Below are 10,011 nucleotides of genomic sequence, written 5' to 3' on the forward strand. Positions count from 1 at the left end.
TCCACCTGCCCAAAAGTGGTCCCTTTGAGGACTTGATGTAGTCCACCTCTCCTAAGAAGCTGTCCTTAATTACAATTTCTCGATAACATTCCCATTTTTTTTAGGTTCTCCAATACAACATACACTAAATACCTTGGCAGAATCAAGTTACATCTTGCAAACCATGTCATGGATGTGGAGGAGCTTGGAACCTTATAATTCTTTGTATTTCCTACAATACCTACCACAAATACCTTGCACATATAGGTTATGCCTTCAGATCAGCTGCTTGAACCATTTGTCTTTCTCCACAGGTCAACAGTGTTGCCCTGAGCAAATGAATTTTACATCTTCTCAAACTCAATAGAGCAAAGATGGAACTTCATTTCCCCTGCAAGCCTTATTGCCCTAGAGAAAAGCAAAAACAACGTGTGACAACTAATTCTTTCTCCACATTCTCATCTCAAATTGCAACTGTTTTCCAGATGCTAACTGGTTTTCATTCTTAAAACTGACAGAAAATTTTCTCATTATTTCCTTTTCTTTCTTTTTTTGTGAGGAAGATCAGCCCTGAGCTAACTTCTGTTGCCAACCTTCCTTTCTTTGTTGAGGAAGATTGGCCCTGGATTAACATCTGTGCCCATCTTCCTGTAATTTATATGGGATGTTACCACAGGATCGTTTGACAAGCCGTATGTTGGTGCACACCAGGATTCCAACCTGTGAACCGGGGCCGTCGCAGTGGAGCGCGCGCACTTAACCGCTGTGCCACAGGGCTGACCCCTCTCTTTATTTCTAAAGCTGAAATGGCTCAATCGTTCTCTGGGCTAGTTGGAGTTTCCATAAAATGAAAATGTACATTCCAGAAAAATCCTTAACTTTCCAGAATAATCCTTAATATATTATGGTAAACACCTTGGCAAAATGTCACTGATTTTCAATGTCAGTGCCTCCACAAGGGTATCCTTGCATTGTCTCCCCTCCCAACCACCTCTCACTTTGCCCCTCTCCAAGATCATGGGCTCAAAGTGTTTAGTGAGCACTAAGAATGATCAGAGTCTGAGGGAGACTTCAAGGATGACTAAGCCATGTTTTCTGACCCCAACCATCTCTCTCCATCTCTCCTTTAACCTCTATTTTTCTTATTCTGGTTTCTACTTTAGTTGTTTACTTGTCTTGTGAATTGTTGTTTTGTGGTTTATAATTACCATGTAAATTCATATTACTTTTTGCCTTAGACTTTAGAAAGAACTTACATTAAACAAGGTTTTTTTCCCAGCCCTTTGATGTGTCCAATACCTTCCAATGCAATTCAAGTGGCTTCTTGTTTTTACGTCTCCATCATTATCCCTTCAGAATTATGTTCACCCCACACTTTTGATCTGACCAATGCTGCTTTACTCTTTAAAATTTTCTATGCTGAGACTCACGTGAAGAATCCCTCAAGCACCATCAACTAGGCGACCCCACATTCCTCACATCTGTTTCCTTGATTTGTTCCTAAATAAATATGTTTCTTTTTTTTTTTGTGAGGAAGACCAGCTCTGAGCTAACATCTATTGCGAATCATCCTCCTTTTTTTCCCCCAAAGCCCCACTAGATAGTTGTATGTCATAGTTGCTCATCCTTCTAATTGCTGTATGTGGGATGCAGCCTAAGCATGGCCAGAGAAATGGTACGTCAGTGCGCGCCCGACATCCAAACTCAGGCTGCCAGTAGCGCAACGCACAAACTTAACCGCTAAGCCACAAGGCCGGCCCAAGATGTTTCTGAAACTAATAATAAATTGTACCAAGTGGTCATTGTATAAAAAGCACTATCACAGATACCTTAAAGAGAACAAATGGAAAAGAATATTCAAATGCTCAGATAGGTTTGCCATCAAATCAGGCATTGAGGGGACCAGGGCGCACTGATCAGAGCAGGATCCTAAGAGAAGAGTTTTAAGTCAATTTCAAGTGAGGTTCAAACTGAAATGAGATAGTATTTTACCAGTTAGCTGAAATCATAAGCATTTTCCTGACCTTTGAGAGTTTATTTGCATATAAACTCTACATGTGGGGTAAGAGAGGGCTGATATTGTTTAATTTCTTTTTATTATTCAGCACTTTGTAACAGATGTGGCTATTCACAATTAATAAATATCATAATGTGGAGAGACCCAACTTTCAACTGCCTGACATTATCAATTCTTAGACAAAGCTAGAGTTTTAAAGATCAAATTTCATTCTAGTTACCTGTCAACTAGTCCATTTATATCAGAAAGATGCTGAGTTTTAGGAAAATACTTCAAAACACAAATTTTATATGTAATTTCAAAAGCAAAAGATTAGTCAAAAACTGGGTGGTAACCCGTTTTGCTACCATATATTAATCTTTAACATGGGAGCGAACAATTTTTGAGAATATAATTGATATTTGCCTGTTTGTATATTGTAGAATGTTAAAGGATTTACAGTTTTAATAGTATTTCAAATACCAGAGAATAAAAAACAGAATTGTATCAGTTTTATGAAATAGTTTTTTAGACATAGCAGATTTTCACAGCATATTACTTGAAAATAAAATAATGAGTTAGTGAGGTTTATGCAATGTGGTTTTATTTTAAACTTGCTCATTCCATAGGAGCATCAATAAAAGCCCTCCAAGGGTGGCTGACTCTTTCCCTCCACATGAGCACCAGCTGCGTTTGCTTTAAGCATCAGACTCTCAGGCAACACCATAGCCCTCAACTCTGTTTAGTGGAGAAAAGTCGTTATGAGTCGTGTGTTTTTTTCTAGGGGTATGGAGCTCCCAGACTTATTAACTACAGGGAGAGAGTAAGAGTCAGAACACATTCATTAAACTCCAGTGTGCTCAGGTGAGAGGGTAAGTACCTGAACTCACATCTGAAGAAGAACTTAGAGGATGCTATCTGACTCTGCTTTGTGCCCCTGACTAAGCAGTCCTGGACATCCCCCTTATGGCCACGGGATAACACAGGCAGCCTTGATGGACCAGAAATCCTCCTATGTCCATCATTTGTACAGAGCAAACTGGCTTAAGACCTCTCGTTTCCTGCTGCAGTGGTAATTTACAGAGATACAGAACTGCCATCTAGTGACTAAGAAGAAAACAGCAAGGTTCTTTACATGGAAAATGAAATTGTAAGTTTTTTAACAGAGAACAGTGAAGCACTAAAGTTGGTAAAGTTGACACAAAGTTGACACAATGTGGCACAACAAAGTTATAATAAAACTGAAAAATGTGTAGGTGAAGTAATCAGTTGTTCTCTATGCCTCTAAAATATGACGACATTTGACTCATAAATAGTATAATTTAAATATAATAGAATAACTTTGGAAATACTCCTCATCTCATCCAATGATGTTGGCAAGAGCTGGTATTAAATAGCCAGATGGTGAGTGCCCATGTTGAAGTACCATTTTTATCACAGTGGAGAGAATATGAGGCATAAAACCCAACAGACTGATGTTCAGATCTTCCCTCTTACCCTTGATCAATTTTGTAAACGTGGTCTTTTTTATTTTTGTTTTTGTGAGGAAGATCAGCCTTGTGCTAACTTCTGCCAATCCTCATCTTTTTTTGCTGAGGAATACCGACCCTGGGCTAACATCCGTGCCCGTCTTCCTCCACTTTATACAGGACGCCACCACAGCATGTCTTGCCAAGCAGTGCATTGGCGCGCGCCCAGGATCAGAACCGGCAAACCCCGGGCTGGCGCAGCGGAGCGCTCGTGCTTAACCGCTCCTGCCACTGGGCAGGCCCCTAAACGTGGTTTCCTTTATCAGTTAATATGAATTATAATAGTTACTTTAAAGGATTACTGTAAGAATTGCATGAGGTAATACAGTAAAGGAACCGGTGTAGAGTGATAGTTAATTCTCCTGCCCTGTCTCTCTTCTATGAAACATACACAAATCATTCAAGGAGAGAACTCGTCTATACAATAAACTTATGACAAAGAGTCAATGGCTCCAGAAGTAAGGGCCACCATTGTTGAGGGCTTAACCTCAACTGCTTCCAAATACTGTTAACTCTCAATTAATTTTATGTGCTTTCGGTCTTCCAGACACTGAACTGGCTACAAGGAAAGCAGAAGGTGTGAAATTTAAATTGATCTATTTCAACCTTGATTGGCCAAGCTGTAACATCAGGTGTTTTAAATCACCTAGTTCATCAGGTTTTCTGCTTATTACTATATATTTTACCATCGTTCATGGCCTGAGAAAAATAGAAAATCATTATAATTTTACACACATGAATATATATCTTAACTATTACAGCTGGAATCTTAATATATAGAACAATGTTGTACATGTTTTGTCCTGGTTGATAGTACGGAATACTTTTCTCCAGGTTTTCTGTGGCATTATCATATTTAATGAAGAACTCAGTAATATACGCCCTGGAGATAAGGATTTAGAAAAATCTAACATACTATCCTAGTCATGTCTCAAAAAAAATGCTCTAAAAATAATGAAAGGATATTTTGAAGGCACTATTTTTCTTAATTATTTCCAACTTTATGTCCCTTTACCTCTTTTTAATCATTCTGCATCTTATTCACCATTGGCTAATCATCTCACAGTAATTAAATAACCCTCAGCTGGGTCCCCCATGCCTCTTCAAGTGCTCCAGCCTGATGTTGGTCTCAGCTCTGACAAAAAGAAGCTGGGAAAACCTGTTTTGTGGCAATATTCTTAAGGATATCTTTACTCTTACAATAATAGTTATATTTTTGAAAGGCACCAGTGGATTATAAAATCAAGTACTCGACCCATGTTGTATCCTCATTTTCCCTCCAGGGGGAGCACAACTTTCATGTGTAATGCAGGGCTGCTGCTTTATTGTTTCCTTTCAAGATATTACTTGTAAAACATGTCGACGTAAATAATCTATAATCAAACTATAAATCAAAATTGGGATGAGTTCATTATGAGCCAACTTTTGAGGACCATGGCCCAGGGCCTTCCTTCCCTAAAGAAGGAAGGGCACCAAAGAAGTGGAGTGTACAGAGCGGTTATATACCATCAAATAGCATGTATCATATCAGATTGCAATGTCTCTTTCACAATAGCCACAAGATCGCCCTCCCAGGTTGCCCTGCCAGAATAGCTATTGATGGACACAGTGGGGAGGGCGTGGCTGGTGTCAGGTCTGTTGTCTCCAGCTGGGTGGTCACAGGATCAGTGCAGCAGTCAAATCCCAGCCTAGGGAGAAATGCTTATCCTTAAGGAAATGCCAAGGAGGGGGAAGTTGAATCCTTATCTTAAGGGCATTTATTCGTCTCTTTGGGACATGGCAAAGCAGATACACAATGCAGGTGACAGGCCCTTCTGGAAAAACAAACCCAGGCCAAATTAGTTTTACCCCAAATGGCTTCCTCGTATGCTCCAATATATCCTATTGCTTGCCATTTATTTATCATTTTCTCCCTTTTGATCTATAATTTTTTGATAGAAAGCATTGAATGATCAAAATATTGTCCTTTGGCCCCAGAGTGGTTGCTGCCTGCCCTGGGTCCCTCATGTCCCTCGGTGCCAGGCTTTTATCTCATTTATTTGCCCAGTTGTCCACCTTGGAGGGAAGTAATTGGATATAGTGGACAAGCAAAGAGGGATATATATATTAATAGAGGAAGCATTTCATGGGTTTTGGATTAATTTTAGGTTGTTGCACAAACATTGTATATGTGCTTTTTATGAATCCTTGTATTTACGTTATTCACAATTATAGAACAAGTATAGTAACGATGATAATAATTTAACATCTTTGAAAAGATTAGTTTAAAATGAGTTCTTAGGCATAGTCCCTATGAAAAAAGGAAGTTTGTCCAAGGTTATAAGATCAATCGACCACCTCAAGTTTCATTACTCCAGCTTACATGACAGTCTTACAGCACTGAGAAAAGAAAACAGCAATTAGTTTAAATATTATGACTAGTACAAGAATTCCAAGAAGTAATAGAAATAGGAATTGCAATCCAGATCAAAAAAGGGAACCAATACCAGAAGGGAGACAACCAAACAACTCAAGACTGAGCGCAGGATCGCTTAAGGCATTCACCTGCTTTTTCATGGGCTTTAGCAGAGATGACACATTGGAAGACTCGTCAGGTATGAAAACACAGCATTCAGTTTGAATGATTGTACATGTACCACCTTGGGATGTAGTTTAAATATCTAAGGCCATTCTATCTTGAAGGACAGTCTTTTTATTAAAGACATTTTAGTATTTAATAAGGCAATTCTTGCTTGACTGTCATTAAGGGCTTCTGTATGTGATGTGACATCATTTAGCCCTAAAAAAGGAACAAATATAGCTAGCTGCTCGGTGGTCATACCAGGGGAACACTGAATGAGCCCGTCTGGCATTAAGCAGAGGCAGGTTGGCAGCAGTTGTCACTGTGAATCCTTCCCTGCATTTAAGAGAAGATAGGGTGCAGTGTTTTAGCCATCAGGCCAGTAGTCAAGGCCAGAGATTTGTTCTATACAACCATTAAGTTATATTAGGAGCCACCCGATAAATGCCTGGACTTTAAGACCAGACTGTTCCAAATCAAGCACCTTGCTTAAGTATGATAGTATTCTGAAAATCTTAAATGTAACAATTATAAAATAGGTATACAGTTTAAGCATAACAAAGGTTTAAATGAGTGGATTTAAGGTTGGGAATACAGGCCTGGTCCGGAGTCTTGGGACAGCTGTCTACAATTGATGTCTTCTTCTCATCCTGGTTTGGAGATATTCGTATTGGCCAGTTGAAGTCAGCTTTCAGAAATAGGAACTGTAACACGCTTAGATGCAAAAGCCTGTTTTTAAAACAAGAAATGTGAATCCATGAGTCTATGTCTTTTGATTCTGCAGTGCACGAACTGGTTAAAATTACCTGGTATGGTCTTTTCCAATAGGGCTGTAGAGTCTTTTATTTGATGTCTCTTCTGATAAGTAAATTTTCTAAGTTATCATCCTTATGGTCTGGGAGAGCTCTGTAAAAAGAATCGGCTACCGACTTCTCATATATATATATTTTTAAGTGTCTCAATGAGAACTTGGCAGTAATTAAGATATTTTCTTTACATGAAGTTGATCCATACATTTCTTTATCTAATTGCATAGGCTGTCCAGGTATTATCTCAAAAGGAGACAGCCGATATTTAGCAAAGGGCGTGAATCTAAGATTGAGGAGCAGTAGTGGAAGAGCTTTCAGCCATGAGGTGAAATGTTCCTGAAAACTTTGCCAATTGAGTTTTGATTGTGCCGTTAGTTCTTTCCACCAATCCTGAGGATTGGGAATGTTAAGCGCAGTGGAAATGCTGTATCATTGGCCCAATATTACAAATAGACTAATTATTTGTCCAGTGAAATGAGTTCCCTGGTCACTATGTAACTCAGCAGGAATTCCCCAAACAGGAATTATTCTCTCTAATAGTAATTTACCTACTATTAGAGCCATTGCTCTTGTGCAAGGAAAGGCCTCCACCCAAAGTGAGAACACACAGTCATTACAAGATATATTTATCCTTGAGATGGTGGCATTTGCTATACCTCAAAGGGTCCCTTAGTAAAGGGAAAGTGGCCTTGTGATTCATGTAGTAGTTTCCTTAGATGATATTTTGGGCGTATAACACAATCAGTATAGCTTTATGAGCCGCTGTGGGAGAAGGTTTTTAAAAGCATTGCTCTTCCCACAAAATTATCTTTTCAGGTGCCCAATGGGTTAATTGGTGTATATGCTGGAGCAGTGGCAATTGTGCTCCAATAGGTACTATGGATTTTTTTACTGGGTGCAAACCACATCTGTGAGGGGGTGTCAAAAACTCCCCCTTTTGACTGCTATATCTGTTTCTCTTCTTTGGTGGCGATTTCTTTCAAGCCTGTGGAAAGAAGTCTTTTATTGGGTTAGCAGAGTTAGTAGGTATTAGCAGGTGTGGGACATCAAGATTTGGCCACCTTGAAATATATCTCTTTACCTCAATTGTTTTCTCTGACCGACATTTGACCTCCCCCACTAACTGCCTAAAGAATTTGACATAGTAACTCTTTCCTGCAACAGATCGTCTATCTGATGGCTGTAATATAATGTAAAATAGATGTTACAATAGGAAAGACACCAACAAGCCCATCTTATCAGAAGTTCTGTCTCTCTGGCCACATTGTCTGGATGGCCCTGCCGAGGAGTTGCCAGACAAACATTTACATTTATAAGGGAAATCTCCATTTGTAAAGGTATCTCTCTCTCTGTATTGGGAAGAGAGGGTATGACCTCATTTCTAGAAACTTATCAATGTGGAAGGTGAGGCCTTAAATCTGCATAATAACCTTACTCTTTTTTACAGAGCTTTAGTGGTTATCTGTAACTGACACCCCCACCCCCACATCCTCCTCTGTCTTTATGTAAAGACGGTATTTAAGATCAGAATTTCTGCTATTGTGTTGAGAAAAGCAGTGTCCCTGGTTTCTCCCATGTATACATGTTATTATATTTGGTATTATTTTCTCCTGCTAAGCTGTCTTGTTAATTATTTGGCCAGCCATAAGAACCTTAAGGGAAAAGGCAGAGGGGGATTCTCCCTCTTCCCCCTCACAGGCATTCTCGAGGGTAGACAGCATATCCAGCTTGGTAATATCTTGCTTATCACTTAAGTAAGACCCATCTGTAAACCAAATTAAATAGAATGCAGTCGTGGTCTTTCCTTTTGTAATGTTGGAAGCAAGATAGCAGTGATAAAATAGTGAGTAATATTTACCTATGCAGTATAACCTAAGAAGTTTTATCATTTCCTTGACAAGGCTGCCCGTGCAATTTAGCATACTTAACAAGTCTAATTAGTTTAGCATCTCCCTCTTTATAGGAAGAGATAAAATTTTCTTGAGAATTGCCCGGGCCCTTTGAAAACTCTCAAAGAAAAAAGTTATTAGACAGACTTTATTTAGGATATGAATTTTGTGGAGATTGCCAAAAATATAGAAGGGTTTTAAACACTTGGTCAGACAAGATCAAGGACTTGCTGCTCTTGTCGCAGTGAAATCATGCTTAGTTAACGAACAGCAGTTATACAGTCAAAAAGACCTTAATAGAGAGACCTCAGTCTTTTGAACATAGTAAATTACCTTAACAAGACAGATTTCTGTCCTTTAGATAAACTTAACTCAAAGGTGAAGAAAAATCTTTTTACCTAATAACCTCTATCAAGAGTAGATTAAGAGTAGAATAGGGCCGGCCCTGTGGCTTAGCAGTTGAGTGCGCATGCTCCACTGATGGCGGCCCTGGTTCACATCCCAGGCGTGCACCGACGCACTGCTTCTCCAGCCATGCTGAGGCCACGTACCACATACAGCAACTAGAAGGACGTGCAATTATGACGTACAAGTATCTACTGGGGCTTTGGGGGAAGAAAAAAAAAGAGTAGAATAAAATTATCCTTTTAAAAGGAAGAAGACCAAATTTGAATTTTGTACCAGCTTACTTTTGATATTAAAAATCATTTACTTAATTGGATTTAGTTTAATCTTAGCCAGCTTGACAGTGTATAAAACTCCTCTGGGTTTCTCTTCAACAAACCTTCTATAACTTTTTTTTACATTCAGAATTTGTGCCATGTGCTCCTTTTTTTTCCTTCTAGTACTTTTCAGGGCAAATTTATCTTTCCTAACCAAACAAAAATATTTCCATTTTTCATATCTTCTTAATGAAAACACACATTTTACTCTCCTTGAATACAAACATATTTTTCTTAATTTTTTAGTAGCTTAATCACATATTAGAAAATTTTAACCCTTAGAAACATTAATTTTTAAGTAAAAACTAAGTAAGCAATCATAAAATTTCTTTTGCCATAGCATTTCTTGGCTTGAAAAATTTATATGGACACTTTTTATAATTTTTGGAAACATGTTACTTTATAGTACAATCTTTTAAATTAAACACAAGACATGTTTACCAATAGACCCAAAACACCTTTCAGCTTTTCTGTAATAAGCCAAAAGTAGATAAACCTATATTTAGCAATCAATGTCTAATATTTTA

Source organism: Diceros bicornis, chromosome 29, assembly GCF_020826845.1.
Source record: "Diceros bicornis minor isolate mBicDic1 chromosome 29, mDicBic1.mat.cur, whole genome shotgun sequence".
Lineage (NCBI taxonomy): Eukaryota > Metazoa > Chordata > Mammalia > Perissodactyla > Rhinocerotidae > Diceros > Diceros bicornis.